The sequence below is a fragment of the Triticum aestivum genome, chromosome 5B (genome assembly GCF_018294505.1).
Source record: "Triticum aestivum cultivar Chinese Spring chromosome 5B, IWGSC CS RefSeq v2.1, whole genome shotgun sequence".
Lineage (NCBI taxonomy): Eukaryota > Viridiplantae > Streptophyta > Magnoliopsida > Poales > Poaceae > Triticum > Triticum aestivum.
Genome location: NC_057807.1, coordinates 447832885 through 447854003, shown reverse-complemented (window position 1 = coordinate 447854003; position 21119 = coordinate 447832885).

Genomic DNA, 21119 nt, shown 5'->3' with positions numbered 1-21119 from the left:
TTACATGGAAAAATTGTTAGTTAGCATTCCACATCAAAAATTCTGTTTTTATCTTTACCTACTCGTGGACGAGCAGGAATTAAGCTAGGGGATGCTTGGTATGTCTCCAATGTATCTATAATTTTTGTTTGTTCATGCTATTATATTATCTCTTTTGGATGTTTTATATGCATTAATATGCTATTTTATATTATTTTTGGGACTAAACTATTAACATAGAGCCCAGTGTCAGTTTCTGTTTTCCCCTTGTTTTAGAGTTTCACAGAAAAGGAATACCAAACGGAATAAAACTTTCGCGATGATTTTTCTTGGACCCGAAGACATCCAGAGGACTTGGAGTGCAAGTCAGAGAAGACACGAGGCGGCCACAAGGAAGGAGGGCGCGCCCCCACCCTTGTGGGGCCCTCGTGACTCCACCAACCTATTTCTTCCGCCTATATATTCTCATATATCCCAAAACCAACAGGGAGAGCCACAAAAACACTTTTCCACTGCTGCAACCTTCTGTACCCGTGAGATCCCATCTAGGGGCCTTTTCCGGTGTCCTGTTGGAGGGGATTCGATCACTGAGGGCTTCTACATCAACACCATTGCCCTTCCGGTGAAGCGTGAGTAGTTTACCACAGACCTATGGGTCCATAGCTAGTACCTAGATGGCTTATTCTCTCTCTTTGATTCTCAATACCATGTTCTCCTCGATGTTCTTGGAGATCTATTCAATGTACCTTTTTGGGGTGTGTTTGACGAGATCCGATGAATTGTGGATTTATGATCAGCTTATCTATGAATATTTTTTGAATCTTCTCTGAATTCTTATATGCATGATTTGATATCTTTGCAAGTCTCTTCAAACTATCGATTTGGTTTGGCCAACTAGATTGGTTTATCTTGCAATGGGAGAAGTGCTTAGCTTTGGGTTCAATCTGGCGGTGTCCTTTCCCAGTGATAGTAGGGGCAGCAATGCACGTATTGTATTGTTGCCATCGAGGATAAAAAGATGTGGTTTACATTATATTGCTTGAGTTTATTCCTCTACATCATGTCATCTTACTTAATGTGTTACTCTGTTCTTCATGAACTTAATACTCTAGATGCAGGCAGGAGTCGGTCGATGTGCGGAGTAATAGTGGTAGATGCAAGCAGGAGTCGGTCTACTTGACACGGACATGATGCCTATATTCATGATCATTGCCTTAGATATCGTCATAACTATGCGCTTTTCTATCAATTGCTCGGCAGTAATTTGTTCACCCACCGTAATATTTTCTATCTTGAGAGAAGCCTCTAGTGAAACCTATGGCCCCGGGGTCTATTTTCCATCATATAAGTTTCCGATCTACAATTTTTGTTTCTGATCTACTTCCTTTGCAATCTTTTACTTTCCATTCTATAAACCAAAAATACCAAAAATATTTACTTTACCGTTTATCTATCACTATCAGATCTCACGTTTGCAAGTAATCGTGAAGGGATTGACAACCCCTTTATCGCATTGGGTGCAAGTTGTTGATTGTTTGTGCAGGTATTCAGTGACTTGTTCGTTGTCTCCTACTGGATTGATACCTTTGTTCTCAAACTGAGGGAAATACTTACTCTACTTTGCTGCATCACCCTTTCCTCTTCAAGGGAAAAACCAACGCAAGCTCTAGAAGTAGCAACACTCTATCAGATCTCATCCTTGCAAGTAACCGTGAAGGGATTGACAACCCCTTTATCGCGTTAGGTGCAAGTATTTGTTTGTTTGTGTAGGTGCAACCATTGGTGACTTGTGTGTTCCTCCTACTGGATTGATACCTTGGTTCTTAACTGAGGGAAATACTTATCTCTACTTTGTTGCATCACCCTTTCCTCTTCAAGGGAAAAACCAATGCAAGCTCAAGAAGTAGCAGGTTGCAATTATTTGTTGTTTGTGTGCATGTGTTGTTTACATAGTGTCGATTGGTTCTCCTACTACATTGATAACCATGGTTTCATAACTGAGGGAAATACTTATCTCTACTATATTGCATCATCTCGTCCTCATTGGGAAACTTCTTTTGGCCTCCATTATTGGGTCGTCGAGGTTAATCCTCATCTTCGTTGTGGTTTTGGGTTTTACATTGACCCTCCATCGCTAATTGTCGGCCTGTTTGAAGACCCAACAAATCTTGTTAGTGTGGGTTATTGGTTTGTCCTAAGTGATGTGGATTCTGCATGGCTGGTCCAGGAGTCTATCAAGCTGGCTAGGTCCATCTTTGTTCCCTTTAAAGGGTTTCTTATTGTTTTTGGATTTAGGTCCGGTGAAGCCTGCGTTTACCGCTGTGTCTTCTGCATCGTTGCCGCCATTTTTATACTTGTTATGTTTTTATTGCACTTCAGTTTTTCATTGGCGTTGCATGCTTCCAAGGTGCATGCTGTCGGCGTCAAAACCGGCGGATCTCGGGTAGGGGGTCCCGATCTGTGTGTCTAAGGCTAATGGTAACAGGAGGCAGGGGACACAATGTTTTACCCAGGTTCGGGCCCTCTCGATGGAGGTAAAACCATACTTCCCGCTTGATTGATCTTGATGATATGAGTATTACAAGAGTTGATCTACCACGAGATCGTAGAGGCTAAACCCTAGAAGCTAGCCTATGATGATTATGATTGTCCTCCTATGGACTAAACCCTCCGGTTTATATAGACACCGGAGGGGGCTAGGGTTTACACAGAGTCGGTTACAAAGAAGGAGATCTAACATCCGGATCGCCAAGCTTGTCTTCCACGCAAAGGAGAGTCCCATCCGGACATGGGATGAAGTCTTGAGTCTTGTATCTTCACGGTCCATCAGTCCGGCCAAAGTATATAGTCCGGCTGTCTAGATACCCCCTAATCCAGCACTCCCTCAGTAGCCCCTGAACCAGGCTTCAATGACGATGAGTCCGGCGTGCAGATTGTCTTCCGTATTGCAAGGCAGGTTCCATCCCCGAATAATCCAAAGTACCCGTTGTAATGAACAATGTCCGGCTTCCCATCAATGTTGTACTCCTCGGCTTCTGTGCTTCAATAATGGCCATCTCCACATGTCGAGCGAATACGAGGAGCCGGGGCATTTTTACATTTGCCACCCCAGCCCTGTAGGCAAACCGTCTATTTGAAGAGACGGGGATCCTCAGATCCAAACCTCACCTTCTTCCCTTGAGCAAGCATCCAACAGAGCACATCCGGAAAAAACCATTCCAACATGGCTGGTCGCCGTAGCTCCTCTTCCCGCTCCCTTAGCTCTAACCAGGTGATTGGGAAGAATGTTCTGTTCCCCATAGCCATTTAGTAGAGTTGCAGACCCAAGGGTTTCTTCCACCGGCGTTCATGGTCCCCGTCCGAGCCGGACTAGCCACCTACAATGGCGGGGAGCAAGCGGAGAGATCTCCTAACCCATCTCAGGGGGAGCGAGTATGCCTCATCCCATATTTGCTAAGAGGCGTTGGGTTTCCAATCCACCCATTCCTTCGCGGGCTCCTGGAGTTCTATAGCCTCCAATTGCACAACTTCACCCCTGCCTCCATGCTGCACATCACAGGATACGTTGCCCTTTGCAAATTATTTTTGGGTTGCGAGGCTCACTTCGAGTTATGGAAGAAGTTATTCTGCCTCGTCCCTCGCAATCAGGGGGAATCTATATATCAAGTGGGCGGAGCCGAAATGTGGCGCGTCGCCCAGGCCGGATACCTGTCCGGTGCTCCAAAGAAGGCATCCGAAGACTGGCCCTTGGAGTGGTCTTATGTTGATGACGTTCCCCTTACAGATCCAATCCGGACGGGCCTCCCTGAGTTTAATAACGCTCCGCTGAAGGAACGCCGAAGTTGGCGCCCTCGGAGCCCTCAAGAGGAAAATACCAGAGAAGTCCACTTCCTGATGAGCAGGATAAAGACATTGGCCAAATCAGGACTGACAATAGTCGAGGTCAAAGCAATGTGCATAATGCGGGGGGTGCAGCCACTTCAATATCGGGGGAATCCTATGTGGCACCTCAACGGGGAAGACGATGCCACCCGTTGTGGTTGTAAAGGTCCGGATTCCGCCACTGCTCTGGCGAGAATACTATCCGATTTATATAAAGGAGAAGAAGAGGAGTTCCTCCACATCAAACCGCGGGATGGATTTTCCATGTACAACCCCCCAAGCTGGGTGAGCCGTTACTCTTTACTCAACTTTACCCATCCTTGATCCCTTCATCACAATCATTTACCTTGATATTTCTAAGCAGGAACTAAGGCAGGCCGTGATAGAGTTCAACAGCCCTCCTCCGCAGGCAGAGGATCCTGGCCGGGCCTTCGACCCCGGACTTGAAGAAGATCCAGATATATCTGTGGAGCTTGTCGACGGGACGTTTTATCAGGAAAGCCGCGACGACACCTTGGTGGCTATTATCGCCGATTATCCCGGACTACTCTCTGCATCGCGTGTAAGCAAAGCTGCAGCTTTCGGAAGGAGATTCCTTCCTTACGCCATGCCTTATGCACAAATATCTTATTTTTACAAAGACGACCATCGGAATGTGGCGACAAGCCCCTGGGGGCTCGTCAGCAAAGGGCGTCTGGTCCAGGCAGGCTTAAGAGGAAGGCGGTTAGGGTCGGAACGCCGTCGCAGAGGTATAGTTAAATCTGCTTTCCGATTATGATGTTTGAAATGTAGCAGCGTCCATCGTGTCCTGGCAGAAAGAGTAGTCGCCGGACTACATCCGGAGATCCTGCCGGTCACGCCTCCACCAGCCAGATTCCAGAACCGGCTTCGAGGGAGGAGGCCAATGCGGGGCCGATGACGAATTGTCCTTCGACAAAGGATGCGGATAGGCTCTACACCACAAATTCTGAAGTAGAGAGTGCCATGAATCACCGGCGCCGATGGGCCGTACTTTGCAATAGCATCTTTTCTGAAGAGGCATTCAATGCTTTCAATTCGGGAGACGCATACATCGGAGCTGCCCAAGACGGGCTCGCCCGAGCGACGGACCAGTATGCGAAAGATATACGGGTAAGAAAATTTGATAAGCATGTATAGCAGTAGCCCCTGGGACTTGAAACAGTTGCAACAACTGATTTAAGGATCATTGTATGCACAGGTTCTTGTAGAGAAGAATTCCCATTTGTCTCAAGAGCTGGAAGAGTGCAAGACCCAGCTGAGGGCCGCAGTTGCCAAACTAGAGGAATCCCAGAAGGCCTCATCTGGTAACATTTGTCTCAATAGAGAAATTTTAAGGAAATTTGCCAGCTAGTAATTGGCTTGCTTTATAAGTCTAACAGAAAATTCTGCAGACAATCCCGGGGAGAATCCGGAGATCATAAGAGATAGTGAGTCACATCTCCAAAGACAGCTAAAGGCTGGCGAGCGTGTGCTTACGCAGGTTAGGCAGGAGAAAAACAATCTCCAAGATGCCAACGTCTAGGGGTGGGCATTCGGTATAAACTGAATTTTCGGTTTCTAACATTCGGTTTTTATTCAAATTCGGTTTGCAAAACTAGAAACCAAAAATGCCAACATAAATCAGAAAACCGAAAATTCGGTTAATCGACTGATTCGGTACGGTATTCGGTTAATACCTTTTTTCCCGATCATACCTTGCCTTTATTGACTGTGGTCAGAGTACCCTCTAATATAGCCACAAGTCTCCACGTTTTCTCAGCAGCCAGGCGGTGTGGGACTAAAGTCTTGCTGGCCGGACGCTCGCACTTTTTTTAGTGAAGAGTTACATGGGCTGGGAGATGATATGCACAAGAAAATTGGGCCTTCATAGTACCACGTACGTGTGGTAAGCCCAAGCGAGTGCGGCCACACGTGATTGTGGGACTCGCGAGCGGTCGTAGCCTGGCTACGTCGTTTCTTTTTGTCGTTAGCTACATGGGCACCAAGAAGGCAGACTTTGTTCTGTTCTCTGAGGTTACTTCGGTTTTTGTTTCGGTGATTCAGTATAAAACCGAACCTGCCGAATTTAATTCGGTTAATACAACTAGAAACCGAAATTTCCTGTAGCAGCAAGAAAAACCGAAAATTTGGTTTTTTGGGTATCGGCTTCGGTTCGGTTTTCGGTTCGTCGGTTTTTATGCCCACCCCTACCAACGTCCGGCTGGGCATCGAATTAGCAGATGTTCGAGCTCAGCTGGCGGACTCCGTGAAGGAGAACGGGAGGCTTCGTCGCAACATTTATGGTAAGTGCCTAAACGAACTGCAGTACATTTCGGTGAGGAAGCATTTTAAAATAGTTTATATTTGTAGGTATGCTGACCGGCCATCCTGAAGAGGAGATGCCCGGGTCCGCAGGCAATTTACTGCAAGATCTCTCACAGCTGCATGAATGAGTTTGGCAGGTGATGCAGGGTATTGCCCAGTCCTTCTGGCCATCCACTTCCCTGCCTGGAGGCATGGGGGAGCTCGTGGATATGCTCCAAGGAGCCCGGCGGCGCTTCCAATTGTGGAAGGTATCAGCCTGCCGACAAGGTGCAAGGGAAGCCCGGGCCATGGTGAAGACGCGATACACCAAGCTTGACCCGAACCATATGGCTGAAGTCGGACCGGCGGGGCCAGATGGGCAAGAGATTCCCGTAAGTCTGGTGTATGACCAGGTAGCGTTAGCCGCAAAGTATTCCCAATAGGATTGCAAGCTAGATAGCCTGTTGGATGGTATAGAGGAAGAATATAGCCAGTCCAAGTGACTATGTAATTCAATGGACATACGTAGTCCCTAGCCAGATTAAAAATCTTTTGTCATGGCGGGCCTTTTCGCTTCGGCCCCCGGATCCGGCAGTCCGGGGTGGATCCGAATACCCGCTCAGTTATGCAAAACCGGGGTATCTGTGGAAACCAGGCGTAGGGGTCATAAGTGCTTGAACACACAAGTACCCAACTAGTTATGTTATATTACATGGGTAGTAAGAAACATCTTCCGGGGAGAATAGTTCCGTTAGGGGTTCCTTTCCCTGGGTACGCATGCATCGATGTGCATGTCCGAACTGCGCATAGAAACGCACGATACAAAACATCTAGGGATTCACGTTGTAATGAACGAAAGAAACATCTTTTGTTCACCGACCGAATATTCCCTTAAGAACGCTAGCTTTCGGCTTCACCCAGTCTGAGGTACACATCCGGCTGAACCGGTAGTAACAATCGAAGAGGTGCTCCCCTTATGCCCTAGCCAAATTAACGGGAATGTAGGGCATAAACACAAGAGCCAGGCAACCCAGCATGGCCACATCTTAAGTCACGCCGATGCATATAATGATGAAGAAAAGGGCACATGTGGAAAAAAGGACGCATATGTGGTAGGCAGGAAGACATAAAAGTAATTATATCTAGCTTCTGTATAGGAAGCCCCCAGGTATTGTGAGCACACATAGTGCGGCCGTAGTGATCCGAGCATCCGCACTGTATTTAATACTTTGTGTGAAGAAGGAAAAAGGGCGAGAAAGTAAAAAGGGAGAACATAATTAAAAGAGCGGGGGTAAGGAGACGAACACTGAGTTCGGCCCTAGGCGTAGAATCTCCGGAGTCTGGCCGCGTTCCATGGGTTCAGCTCGAGTCTGTTATCGGATGCATTGCGCAGGTAGTATGCTCCTCTGATGAGAACTTTACCAATGATGAAGGGACCCTCCCACTTAGGTTTGAGCTTGTCCTTCTTCTTCTCTGGTAGGCGCAGAACGAGTTCGCCAACATTATAAGTTTTGGCCCGCACTTCTCTGCTTTGATACCTTCGAGCCTGCTGCTAATAGAATGCAGAACGGGCTTTTGCAACGTCGCGCTCCTCCTCCAGGGCATCTAAGTTGTCCTGCCGATCTAGCTCTGCTTCCCTCTCTTCGTACATGCGCACGCGACGTGAGTCATCGATTATGTCGCAGGGTAGTACTACTTCTGCGCCGTACACCACAAAAAAGGTGTATATCCGGTGGTAGGATTCGGCGTGGTCCGCAGCCCCCACAGTACGGAGTCGAGCTCCTCGACCCAGTGTGTGTCTGATTCTGTCAAGGATCGCAGTAGTCTGGGTTTGATGCCGCTCATGATGAGACCATTTGCACGTTCGACCTGTCTGTTTGTTTGGGGATGATAGACGGAGGCGTAATCAAGTTTAATGCCCATGTTGCCGCACCAAGCTTTCACTTCATCGGCTGTAAAGTTTGAGCCATTGTCAGTGATGATCCTATGGGGGATGCCGTAACGGTGTGCAACCCCTGATATGAAGTCTATCACTTGTCCGGATTCGGCCGTTTTAACTGGTTTGGCTTCTATCCATTTGGTGAACTTGTCCACCATGACCAATAAGTATTTTTTCTTATGGCTTCCCCCTTTAAGAGGTCCGACCATGTCCAGCCCCCAGACCACGAAGGGCCAAGTTATGGGGATTGTTTTGAGAGCGATAGAGGGCATATGGCTCTGATTGGCAAAGAGCTGGCAACCGACGCAATGTTGGACAAGGTCCTGTGCATCTGCCTGGGCTGTCGGGCAATAAAAACCTGTACGGAAGGCTTTGCTGACAAGTGCCCGAGCCGCGGCGTGGAGCCCGCCGAGTCTGACATGGATTTTGGCCAAGAGGTGCCGCCCTTCCTCTTCGGAGATGCATCTCTGGAGCACTCCGGTGGCACTTTTCTTATATAGTTCTCCCTCATGGACTTTGTAGGCCTTGGAACGCCGCACAATACAACATGCTTCATTTTGGTCCTCGAAGAGCTCCTGCCTATTTACGTAGGCCAAGAAAGGCTCGGTCCACGGGGTGATTACAGCCATGATTTCGTGGGCCGAAGGTGTTATTTCGGTGGTTGAGGCCCCGATTACGTCAGATGGTTCGGAATCTAGGGTTTTATTCAGAGCCGAACTAGCATTGCCGGACGCCCCTTCCCATACCACGGATGGCTTGAACAGCCTTTCCAAGAATATATTAGGTGGGACAGGGTCGCGTTTAGCGCCGATGCGGGCGAGGATATCCGCCGCTTGATTGTTTTCTCAAGCCACATGGTGGAATTCGAGCCCCTCAAACCGAGCTGACATTTTGAGGACGGCATTGCGGTAGGCCACCATTTTCGGATCCTTGGCATCAAAATCTTCGTTTATTTGTGATATTGCGAGGTTTGAGTCCCCGTGCACTTCCAGGCGTTGAATGCCCATAGAAACTGCCATCCAAAGACCATGCAACAGAGCCTCGTATTCGGCTGCGTTGTTGGAGTCTGCGTATAATATTTGGAGTATGTATTGGACCGTGTCTCCGGTGGGGGATGTCAGGACTACACCCGCTCCCAATCCGGCCTGCATTTTAGAGTCGTCGAAGTGCATGATCCAATTGGAGTACGCGCTATATTCTTTAGGGTGTTCGGCTTCTGTCCACTCGGTGACAAAGTCAGCCAATAGTTGCGACTTAATGGCCCGCCATGGTTTGTATGCTATGTCAAACGGAAGGAGTTCGATGGCCCATTTAGCAATCCGTCCCGTGGCGTCGCGGTTGTTTATTATGTCGTTGAGTGGTACTTCGGAGGCCACCGTAATCGAACACTCTTGAAAGTAGTGTTGTAGCTTCCGGGATGCCATGAAGACCGCGTATGCTATCTTTTGATAGTGTGGGTATCGGGATTTGCTTCGGGTGACGACAATGGACACATAATATACCGGCTTTTGGAGCGGGAACTTGTATCTGTCTGCTTCTCGTTTGACGACGAGCACTGCGCTTACAACTTGATGTGTTGCAGCTATGTACAATAGCATAGGTTCGCCAATATTTGGCGTGGTCAGGATTGGATTGCTGACCAATAGGGTCTTTATTTCATCTAGTCCGGTCGCGGCCGCATCCATCCACACGAACTGTTCGGTGCGTCGAAGAAGGCGGTAGAGAGGTAGTGCCTTTTCTCCTAATCGGAAGATAAAGCGGCTTAAGGCAGCCATGCATCCAGTTAGTTTATGGATATGCTTGATGTCTGTTGGGATAGCCAACTGCGACAAAGCTCGGATTTTTCCTAGATTTGCTTCGATTCCTCTATTGGAAACGATGAAGCCGAGCAACTTCCCAGAGGGTACGCCGAAAACACATTTTTCCGGGTTGAGCTTGATGTCGTATGTTCGGAGATTGTCGAACGTGAGTCTCAAGACATCTATTAAAGTTTTGACGTGTCTTGCTTTTATGACCACGTCGTCCACATATGCCTCCACTGTTTTGCCGATTTGCTTCTCCAAGCATGTCTGAATCATGCGTTGATAGGTTGAGCCAGAATTTTTGAGCCCAAAAGGTATAGTGTTAAAACAGAAGGGGCCATATGGTGTTATGAAGGCCGTTGCGGCTTGGTCGGACTATACCATCTTTATTTGATGGTATCCGGAGTATGCATCGAGGAAACATAGTGAGTCGTGTCCTGCGGTGGCGTCGATGATTTGGTCGATGCGAGGGAGGGGGAAGGGATCCTTGGGGCAAGCCTTGTTGAGGTCCTTGAAATCGACACATAGGCGCCAGGATTTGTCCTTCTTTGGTACCATTACCAGATTTGCCAGCCAATCTGGATGCTTTATATCTCTGATGAATCCGGCCTCAAGTAGCTTGGCTAGCTCTTCTCCCATGGCTTGCCATTTAGGCTCTGAGAAGCACCTAAGAGTCTGCTTGACTGGATTGTATCCTTTTAGTATATTGAGGCTGTGTTCGGCCAGCCTGCGTGGGATGCCCGGCATGTCTGAAGGATGCCAGGCGAAAATGTCCCAATTCTCACGTAGGAATTCTCGCATTGCAGCGTTCATTGTGGGGCTCAACTGTGTCCCAATGGAAGTTGTCTTTGTGGGGTCTGTTGGATGGACTTCCAATTTGACTATCTCGTCCGTGGGCTTGAATGAGGTGGATTCGGGCCGTTTGTCGAGTATCACGTCATCCCTATCCACTGTGGCACGCAGCGTTGTTAGTTCTTCGGCCGCTAGGGCTTCGGATAATGCTTCCAGGGCTACTGCTGTAGTTTTATTTTCAGCGCGGAGTGCGACGTCCGGATCACTGGCTAGAGTGATGATTCCATTGGGTCCGGGCATTTTAAGCTTCATGTACCTGTAATGGGGTATAGCTTGAAAGCTCGTGAATGCGTGCGTCCCGCCCTAAAAGGGCGTGGTATCCGCTGCTGAAAGAGGCCACTTGGAATGTGATTTCTTCGGACCTATAATTCTCCGTGGTGCCGAATACCACATCAGTGTGATTTTTCCCTCGCACCATGCCTCCCGACTAGGGATGATTCCCTTGAAGGTCGTGTCGTTTGCTCAATGCGGCTTTTATCAATTTCCATCTTGTTGAGCGTTTCTTCATAGATCAAGTATAATCCGCTTCCGCCGTCCATGAGTACTTTAGTGATCCAAAAGCCATCCACGATTGGGCTAAGGACCAAAGCGGCTGGTGCCCGGACTGTCTGGAATTGAGGTTCGTCACTGGTACTGAAGGTTATAGCAGTGTCGCTCCACGGATTTACTTTTGCCACGTGGCAGATTTCAGCAAAATTTTGATGAGCTCGCTTGCACCTATTATTTGAGACAAAAGTCTCGAAGACTGTCCGTACCGCAATGTTGTCTTCGGCGGGATGTTGTTCTACTTTATGGTTTACAAGAAGATCCTCGCTGCTTTTTGCTACCTGCCGTAGTATCCAGCATGCTCTAAGGCTATGCGTTGGCGTAGTATCCGGCGTGCTATGAATTTTGCATGGCCCATTGAGCCATTCTTCCAATACGGTTCCATGCCATGGAGTGGGCTTTGGTTTTTTGGGAATTGGATCGGGTAACTTGCGAGAGTTTGCCCTTTTAGTTCGGACGAAGGGTTTATTGAGAGCCGGATTATCCCAGAAGTCTGTTTGGGTTTTCCAGGCGCTTTCCATCGCACAGTACTTCTGTACTATGGCTGCTAAGTCAGCAAAGTGTACTATGTCACGGCGACTTATAGCATTGAGGATCCCTTTGTTCATGCAATTTTTGCAGAAAAGTAAGATTCGGTCCTCCTCCCGACAGTCCTTGACCTTGTTTATCATAAGGAGGAATCTGGCCCAGTAGTGATGTACTGTCTCTTTGGGATCTTGTCTGATATGGGAAATACGGCATGAGTCAGGGTGGGTGGGCGTAGTTAAGTCCGAATTCTGACCCGATTTGACATCCAGGGGCAGAGGAGCTTCCGGGCTTGGCAGCTCGGACTCCGGGATGTTACCCAATTTTTCTGGCCCGTTACCCGATTCCAAGTCCGGGGTCTGGGTCATGTCCTCCCACGAGCGGGTATCCGGCTCAGAGAGCTTGTTAGTCCGGACATAGTTTGTCCTCAAAGTCGAGGGATAATCCATGTGTGGCTCTTCCACTACCGCTATCTCATGGGTGACCGGTGGGGATTTGATATCCCTTTGGTCGGGTTTAAGCCCAATCCGATCGTAGTCTGTAGCGACTCCCAGAGCGGCGATGCGATCTAAGAGCTCATTAAGGGAGGAGAGCTCCATTGGATCCATCTGTTCGGCGAGTTCCGAATTGACGTTGAGGCTGTTTTTGATGACCCGAGAGGTCATCGTCGGCACGGCAGCCGATCGGGCGATCATGACAAAGCCGCCTAGTCGGAGAGTTTGGCCGGACGCCAGGGCTCCCCCAGAGGTGATGTTGTCCTTGACAACGATACGAGCCATCGAGCCTTGCAGCAACGACACAGAGGAACTCCCAATGAAAGCACCAATGTCGGTGTAAAAATAGCGGATCTTGGGTAGGGGGTCCCGATCTATGCGTCTAAGGCTAATGGTAACAGGAGGCAGGGGACACGATGTTTTACCCAGGTTCGGGCCCTCTCGATGGAGGTAAAACTCTACTTCCTGCTTGATTGATCTTGATGATATGAGTATTACAAGAGTTGATCTACCACGAGATCGTAGATGCTAAACCCTAGAAACTAGCCTATGATGATTATGATTGTCCTCCTACGGACTAAACCCTCCGGTTTATATAGACTCCGGAGGGGGCTAGGGTTTACACAGAGTCGGTTACAAAGAAGGAGATCTAACATCCGGATCCCCAAGCTTGTCTTCCACGCAAAGGAGAGTCCCATCCGGACACGGGACGAAGTCGTGTGTCTTGTATCTTCACGGTCTATCAATCCGTCCAAAGTATATAGTTCGGCTGTCCGGATACCCCCTAATCCAGGACTCCCTCACCTGCCTTGCCATTGTGAGAACTACAGGCGAGCCAACTATCCTCTCCCGTACAGAAGCAAGTCATTAGCGAGGTGAGGGCAGCCATAGTCCTCGGCTTATCTTGGTTGAGCTGACGGGCCAACCATTCATCTCGGATATTGTTTTTGTATGCGATGGTGGCCTCAACTTCGGAACAGTCTATGATTTGGTTTTTCTTGGTGAGGAACCTATTGTAGAATTTCCGTGCTGATTCGCCTGACTGCTGGGTGACACGGCTGAGATCGTCAGCGTCCGGAGGTCGGATGTACGTGCCCTAGAAGTTTGGTCGAAAAGCGTCCTCTAGGGCCTCCCAGCTACCAATAGACTGAGGAGGTGATACATCTCCAACATATCTATAATTTGTTATTGTTCCATCTTGTTATATTATCATTCTTGGATGTTTTATAATCATTTTATATCATTTTTTGGTACTAACCTATTGACATAGTGCCAAGTGCCAGTTGATATTTTATGCATGTTTTTTACATTGTAGGAAATCAATACCAAACGAAGTCCAAACGCAGCGAACGTTTTTGTGGATTTTTTTGGACCAAAAGACATCCAGTGGGCCGGAGAAGCACCTGGGGGTGATCCGAGGGGAGCACAACCCACCAGGGCGTGCCTGGAGGTCCAGGCACGCCCAGGTGGGTTGTGCCCACCTCAGGTGCCCCCTGAACCACCTCTTAATTTGCTCTATAAATACCCCTATATTCCGGAAACCCTAGGGGATTCAATGAAAATCAATTCCAGTCGCTACAAGTTCCAGAACCACCAGATCCAATCTAGACACCATCACGGAGGGTTTCATCATGTCCATTGGTGCCTCTCCGATGATGCGTGAGTAGTTCTTTGTAGACCTATGGGTCCGTAGTTAGTAGCTAGATGGCTTCCTCTCTCTCATTTGATAGTCAATACAATGGTCTCTTGGAGATCCATATGATGTAACTCTTTTTGCAGTGTGTTTGTTGGGATCGGATGAACTTTGAGTTTATGATCAGATCTATCTTTTTATCCAAGAAAGTTATTTGAGTCTTCTTTGATCTCTTATATGCATGATTGTTTATAGCCTCCTATTTCTTCTTTGATATTTGGGTTTTGTTTGGCCAACTTGATCTATTTATCTTGCAATGCGAAGAGGTGCTTTGTGATAGGTTCGATCTTACGGTGCCTGATCCCAGTGACAGGAAGGGAAACTACATGTATGTATGGTTGCTATTAAGGATAACAAGATGGGGTCTATTTCTACATAAATAGATCTTGTCTACATCATGTCATCGTTCTTATTGCATTACACTATTTCTCCATGAACTTAATACACTAGATGCATGTTGGATAGCAGTCGATGTGTGGAGTAATAGTAGTAGATGCAGGCAGGAGTCGGTCTACTAATCTTGGACATGATGCCTATATAATGATCACTACCTGGATATCGTCATGATTATTTGAAGTTCTATCAATTGCCCAATAGTAATTTGTTCACCCACTGTTTGCTATTCTTCTTGAGAGAAACCACTAGTGAAATCTACGGCCCGAGTCTCTTCTTTATTATATTTGCCTTTGCGATCTATCTTTATTTGCTTTTATTTTCAGATCTACTAAACCAAAAATAAAATACCTTGCTGCACTTTATTTTATTTGGCGTTCGATCTATCAAATTATTACAACTTTACCCCATCCTTTTGCCAATTTCTGGCGCCGTTACCCGAAAGGGATTGACAACCCCTTTAACACGTTGGGTTGCGAGTATTTGTTATTTGTGTGCAGGTGCTGTTTACGTAGTGTTGCTTGGTTCTCCTACTGGTTCGATAACCTTGGTCTCATCACTGAGGGAAATACCTACCGTCGTTGTGCTGCATCATCCCTTCCTCTTTGGGGAAATACCGACATAGTTCTAGCAGGCATCAGGAGGCATGCTATTGAGCCAATACCTGGCCGCCCTTTTAGTTTGAGCAGCAAATATCTAATGGCATGGAGATCATCGTCATTGGCCATGTGTATATGGGGAAGGAAGTCTTCGATCCATACTGCGGGATTGCTGGTGCCATCATATGATTCAATGTTGATGTGCTTGAATCCTTTGGGGAATTGATGTTGATATGATGTCGAGCGTCACGGGGATCTAAATAATCCACGGGGTCCTTACCATAACAGCGTGGAGGTGGCTGGTCATTGAGGTTTTCCCATGGTGGCCTGTGCCGTCCTCTAGGGGTCTATCGTAGTCGTCGGTGAGATCCTCTTCAAACTCTGGCAGGAGACGCCTCTGTGGATATGATTTCGGTGCGCTATGGCGTTAGTTTTCCATATCCTATTCGGCAGAGAGTACATCGACCCACTTTTCGTTTAGTGCATTGGTATTGGCCTGCAGCCGCCGCTGCTTGTGTTTCATGCTCCGAGCCATTGCAATGATGCGCCGCCGGAAGCGCTCTTGCTCGAAAGGATCTTCAGGGACGAGGAAGTCCTTGGTACCGAGGCTTTTGTCCTCCTTAGATCCCGGCATGTAGTTGTCATCGGCCCCTTAAATGAGGTCGTCGAGATCTGAATCCTCGAGATGTCCATTAGGCGTGTCGTTCCGTCCTCGGGAAGCTTGATGGTTTTCATCAGGGTCATTGACATCACCTGCTTTTGCATCGCCGTTCTCGGCAGTTGTACTATTGCTGCTAGGTTCCCCATTGCTGCGTCTTCGCCGACGTTTTGGAGGAGTATTGGGAGTGTCCACCATGTAGACATCATAAGTGTATGTAGTAGTCCACCTGCCAGTGTTTACCACGGGCGGGGTGTCTTCTACGGGGCCATTGGCATCTTTATCCATGTTTGCGGCCTCATCATAATCTAACACCTCAGTTAAATCATCGACCGTGGCGACTAGGTGGGTGGTGGGTGGGATGTAAATTTCTCAATCATCAGCTTTAAGTCCGATCTAATCATAGACCAAAGTCTTGTCGTCCAAGATGGACATGCTTTGGATACGATCAAGCATCTCATTGAGGTGAGACAGCTCTTCGGGATTTATTGTTGGGTTATAGGCTGGGCTGAATCGAGGTATGCCCGAAGTGTAATTTCACGTGTCTTCGGTGCGAAGAGGATCCAGGAGTGACTTCGGGTTCTGCGCGGAGGTCAGCTCTGATCCTAACGTAATCTCTTAAGTGGGAGCCGGATCTGCATCCGAACTGGAAATCAGGAGGAGATCAGCCAGGGTAGTTACATCGGGGGCCTTTAGCGACGCCGCAACAAAGATCGGTCCCAGAGTCAAGACTCCGGAGCCAGATGAATTCTCAATTCGACCGGGGGGCCATCCCGATAAGACGAGCTCACCACAGGAATCCGCAATGTATTCGAGGCTACCAAAGGTCACGATCCGATCTGGGGCGCAGTTCTCGGCGAAGGCCAGATGACCTACCGAATCGGCGCAAAACAGCATGCTATCGAACACAAAGAGCTGCCCGGGGGTGAAAATGCCCCAAGACCATTGGAGCAGTTGATCTGCAGACGAGCCATCGATCCTTCTGGTGATCGCACAATGGAACTCTCAATGAAAGCACAAGTGTCAGTGTCAAAACCGGCAGACCTCGTGGTAGGGGGTCCCAAGCTGTGGATCTCGGATCAAGGGCAACAGGAATGAAGGAGATGATATTTACCCAGGTTCGGGCCCTCTTGATGGAGGTAAAACCCTACGCCATGCTCTTGTTTATATTGATGAATATGTATCGAGTACAGAGTTGATCTACCTCGAGATCGTAATGTGTGATCTAACTGTAGGGCTAGGTGAATGATTTTGCGTTCATGTCCCCTCTACGGGCTAAACCATATCGCTTATATACATGCCAGGGAGGGTATCTAGGGTTAAAAGGTCGGTAGCCAGGAGCTAGGCGGTGGCAGAGATCTTAGAGTATACGCTAAGTCTTCGGGGGGAGGCAGCCTTGATTGCGACTCCTACAGATGGCCTCCGGAGTCCACCTTGATCATGAACGAGGGCGTGTCGGGCCATCCAGAGGAGAGTGTGCTGACTAGGTTAGTGCCCCCTAATCCAGGATGCCGTCAACCATGTCGACTCCCACCAGCGGCGAGTGGAAGTGCCCGAGAAGAGGGAAAGTGCGGCGGCGGGTTTGGTCACCGTCCGAGTCACGAGGGAGCCGACGAAGTCCCAGCAGGTTTCCTTTTCTTCTGACATGCAACTAATAGTGGCCTCAAGGTTGATAGAAGCTGGGTGTGGCAAACTGGAGCTTATGAAAAGAAAGCCATACAACAGGAGAATTTTTAATATTTTGTTGCTGATGTCTTTTGATAAGTTTAGTCCTTGTCGTGTGGTTTGTAATGAAACAATTTTCCTTTCCGCTGGAGCAAATCTTTACATCTCTGACTTGTGTGTGTGGAAGGTGTGTTAGTTTGTCTATGACGCCCCTACGTGGTGTTTTCAGTATTTCTTTTCTTGTTTAGGTTTCCATTGGTTTGTAAGATTTTTGTAGGAACTAGCAAAAAAATATCTGTGCGTTGCAATGCAAGATAAAAAAGGAGCATACACCTTAAGTGAAGGAAATATGCCCTAGAGGCAATAATAAAGTTGTTATTTTATATTTCCTTATATCATGATAAATGTTTATTATTCATGCTAGAATTGTATTAACCGGAAACTTGATACATGTGTGAATACATAGACAAAACACTGTATCCCTAGTAAGCCTCTACTAGACTAGCTCGTTAATCAACGATGGTTAAGTTTCCTAACCATAGACATGTGCTGTCATTTGATGTACGGGATCACATCATTAAGAGAATGATGTGTTGGACAAGACCCATCAGTTAGCTTAGCATATTGATCGTTCAGTTTTATTGCTATTGCTTTCTTCATGTCAAATACATATTCCTTTGATTATGAGATTATGCAACTCCCAGACACCCGAGGAATGCCCTGTTTGCTATCAAACGTCACAATGTAACTGGGTGATCATAAAGATGCTCTACAGGAATCTCTGAAGGTGCTTGTTGGGTTGGCATAGATCAAGATTAGGATTTGTCACTCCAAGTACCGGAGAGGTATCTTGATACGTCTCCAATGTATCTATAATTTTTTATTGTTCCATGCTATTATATTATCAATTTTGTTTGTATGCATTTATATGCTATTTTATATGATTTTTGGGACTAACCTATTAACCTAGAGCTCAGTGCAGTTTCTTTTTTTTCCTTGTTTCTGAGTTTTGAAGAAAAGGAATATCAAATGGAGTCCAAATGAGCTGAAAATTTATGGAGATTTTTTATGGACCAGAAGAAGCCCCCGAAGCAAAAGAGTTGGGCCAGAAGATTCCCGAGCCAACCACAAGGTTGGAGGGTGCACCCTCCCCCCGGGCGCGTCCTCGGTCCTTGTCGTTGACTCGTGGACCCCCTTGAATAGTTCTCGACGCCAAAAATTCCTATAAATACATAAACCCCCAAAAATAAACCTAGATCGGGAGTTCTGCCACCGCAAGCCTCTGTAGCCACGAAAAATCAATCAGGACCCTATTCCGTCACCCTATCGGAGGGGGAAACCATCACCGCTGGCCATCTTCATCATCCGAGTGGTCTCCATGACAAGGAGGGAGTAGTTCACCCTCGGGGCTGAGGGTATGTACCAGTAGCTATGTGTTTAATCTCTCTCTCTCTCTCTCTCTCTCTCTCTCTCTCTCGTGTTCTTGATTTGGCACAATCTTTATGTACAGCAAGCTTTGCTATTATAGTTGGATCTTATGATGTTTTTCCCCCTCTACCTTCTTGTAATGGATTGAGTTTTCCCTTTGAATTTATCTTATCGGATTGAGTCTTTAAGGATTTGAGAACACTTGATGTATGTCTTGCATGTGCTTATCTGTAGTGACAATGGAATATTCACATGATCTACTTGATGTATGTTTTGGTGATCAACTTGCGGGTTCTGTGACCTTGTGAACTTATGCATAGGGGTTGGCACACGTTTTTGTCTGACTCTCTGGTAGAAACTTTGGGGCACTCTTTGAAGTTCTTTGTGTTGGTTTGAATAGATGAATCTGAGATTGTGTGATGCATATCGTATAATCAAACCCACGGATACTTGTGGTGACATTGGAGTATCTAGGTGAAATTAGGGTTTTGGTTGATTTGTGTCTTAGGGTGTTATTTTAGTACGAACTCTAGGGTTGTTTGTGACACTTATAGGAATAGCCAAATAGATCGATCGGAAAGAATAACTTTGAGGTGGTTTCATACCCTACAATAATCTCTTCCTTTGTTCGCCGCTATTAGTGACTTAGGAGTTACTCTTTGTTGCGTGTTGAGGGATTGTTATATGATCTAATTATGTTATCATTGTTGAGTGAACTTGCACTAGTGAAAGTATGAACCCTAGGCCTTATTTCCAAGCATTGCAATACCGTTTTCACTCACTTTTACCACTAGTTACCTTGCTCTTTTTATAATTTCAGATTACAAAAACCTATATCTACCATCCATATTACGCTTGTATCACCATCTCTTCGCCAAACTAGTGCACCTATACAATTTACCATTGTATTGGGTGTGTTGGGGACACAAGAGACTCTTTGTTATTTGGTTGCAGGGTTGTTAGAGAGGTACCATCTTCATCCTACGCCTCCCACCGATTGATAAACCTTAGGTCATCCACTTGAGGGAAATTTGCTACTGTCCTACAAACCTCTGCACTTGGATGCCTAACAACGTCTACAAGAAGAAGGTTGCATAGTAGACATCAAGCTCTTTTCTGGCGCCGTTGCCGGGGAGGTTAGTGCTTGAAGATATATCTTTAGATCTTCCAATCGAATCTTTTAGTTTCTTGTTTTATCACTAGTTTAGTCTATAAAAGAAAACTACAAAAAAATGGAATTGAGGTTGCCTCATATGCTTCATCTTTATAATTATGTCTTTCATGAGAATGATGGAAAGCAAAATTGTGCCCAAGTGTTAGAAGAAGAAGTTTATATAATGTTTGGCACTAAATCTTTGAATGATGAGCATGATTGCAATTTTGTTAGTATGAATTCTTTGAATATCCATGATACTAATGATATGCAAAGCTACAAGCTTGGGGATGCTATGTTTGATGAAGATGATATTTTTTGTCCCCCAAGTTTTGATGAGCAAATTTATTATGATGGTAGCATGCCTCCTATTTGTGATGATTATATTGATGAAAGTGGGTTTGGAAGAGTTTCAAATCTAGGTACTAATGATCCCACTATTTTGGAGGGTGTTGAATCTTTACATAATATTAATGAAAGTGGATTTGGAGAGGTCATGACTTTATTTAGTGATGAATCCACTATTTGGGAAGAGGTTCCAATTGATTTTGAGAACAAAGTTGCTATCTATGATGATTATTGTGATGACATGTATGCTATAAAGAATAATGATAACCATGAAACTTGTCATCATGATTTTAAATTTGAATTGGATTATGCCTCACATGATAGTTATTTTGTTGAATTTTCTCCCACTATTCCGAATGAGAATAAATTTGCTTATGTGGAGAATAGTAGAATTTCTATGCTTGTAGATCATGAAAATAATGATTTATGTGATGGTTATATTGTTGAATTCATTCGTGATGCTACTGAAAATTATTATGAGGGAGGAACATATGCTTCTACATATTGCAATAATATCAAGCTTCCTCTCTATGTGTTGAAAATCTTGAAGTTATGCTTGTTTTGCCCTCCTATGCTAGTTGATTCTTGTTCCCATGAATTATTTGCTCACAAATCCCTATGCATAGGTAGTGGGTTAGACTTAAATTTGCTAGTCATATGCTTCATGATGCTCTCTTTGTTTTTCAATTCTTATCTTTTATGTGAGCATCATTGAAATTGCCATGCCTAGCTAGAAAGGCATTAAAGAAAAGCGTTTGTTGGGAGACAACCCAATACTTATACCTACTGTTTTTGTATGTTCACAGGATTATGCTACTCTAGTAATCATGTTTTATAGATTTTGTTTCAATAAAGTGCC